Source organism: Nannospalax galili, unplaced genomic scaffold, assembly GCF_000622305.1.
Source record: "Nannospalax galili isolate Female #2095 unplaced genomic scaffold, S.galili_v1.0 scaffold52, whole genome shotgun sequence".
In the NCBI taxonomy this organism is placed as follows: Eukaryota; Metazoa; Chordata; class Mammalia; order Rodentia; family Spalacidae; genus Nannospalax; species Nannospalax galili.
In genome coordinates this window covers 276,535-278,036 of record NW_008334003.1, presented here as the reverse complement: position 1 = coordinate 278,036, position 1,502 = coordinate 276,535, and positions in this window count along the sequence as shown.

The window sequence follows — 1,502 nt, the reverse complement described above, 5'->3', positions numbered from 1 at the left end:
CTTTTTTTTTTTTTTTTTTCTAGCTACAATGTGGGGACTGCTTGAGAGGAAGAGCACAAATTTCTGACTTTGGTCAATGCTGAAAGCATTTAATATTTAGAGAGTGCTCACAATTTCAGACAATGAATTGAGTGATTTGAATGAGCATCTCCTTAATTCCAACACTAGTTTGGAGATACATGGAATTGTAGCAAAGGATTGGAGCAGGTGGATTGCTTCCCTCAAGTCTGCAAGTTTGAAAATGGAAGAATCAGGGGAGAATATATATTTGTACATCACTTGTGGGTACAGTTCAGCCCAACATGACAATGTTCTGTTGCCATGGACACAGAACTGGTCCTCCCCCTCCCTGCTTACTGTGGGCCCAACAAATAAAATGCTGTTCATAGATAATTCATGTCATAAACTGTACTCTCCATTATTTAAGAATTGAAAGAGGAAGACAGTATCAGAACTATTAAACACCATATTTATTATAACAACTTTGCTATAATTCTAAGTATGACTCAAAGTAGATTATAATAAAGTCATATATAATGATCAATTACTACTCATAGTAATAATCATTTTTCTGTGTTTCCTTCAGATGCTTACTTTTAAATTAATTTAAAGAAAGCTTCATGTATCATGACCTACAGCAGTTGCTTGTTTTGTTTTTGTTTGCTTGTTTGTTTGGTTTTTCTTTTTTCACAATAGCTAAAAGATGGAAGTAACCTAAGTGTCCCTCAACTAATGAGTGGTTAACAAAAATGTGGTATATTTACACAATGGAGTTCTAGTCAGCAGTAAAGAAAGATGAAATCATGAAATTTGCAGGTAAATTCATGGATCTAGAAACTGTTATACTAAGTGAAGTAACAGAGACTCAGAAAAATAAACAACATATGTTCTCTCACATATGTGGCTCCTAGCACCAAATCCTTTTAAATTCTAGGTCCTTTTAATAAGATACAGCAGTCCCTTTTGCATGAAATAACTACCATCACCACAACTTTGGCTGAGCCTGATTGCTAAACATAGTCACAATTGGGCTTGTTGATGGTTATGCTCATTCATTAAAGGAGTACCAAGCAGGGTCACTGGACCCTCACCTGAGTATCCATCCACTCTTCCCAGCCACCTAGTCCAGCCTTGGAAGACAAAAGAAAAATGAGGAAGAACCCAAAAGAGGGATGCTTTTGGAAGCCCTTGTCAAGAAACTCCAATGGACTCTCATATGAACATTTGAAAATTGCCCTTTTCTGACTTTTTTCTAGTTCTCTTTCTAGAACTTGTAATGCTAAGTACTCTTGCCTTTACTTCTCCTTCACATCTCCCATTCATGATTCAAGGGCTTTCTTTTCCTCTTAGAGACAAGAGTTATGCAATTTGGAAGTCTTTTAGATAGACTCACTGAAGGGGTGCTCCAATTGCCTCACCCTGTGTCCCTGTTCAGCATGGAAGAAGCCAGAGCAGTCTGCATCCCTATTCCCTATTGGTAACTTGGGGAACCCCTTCAGAGG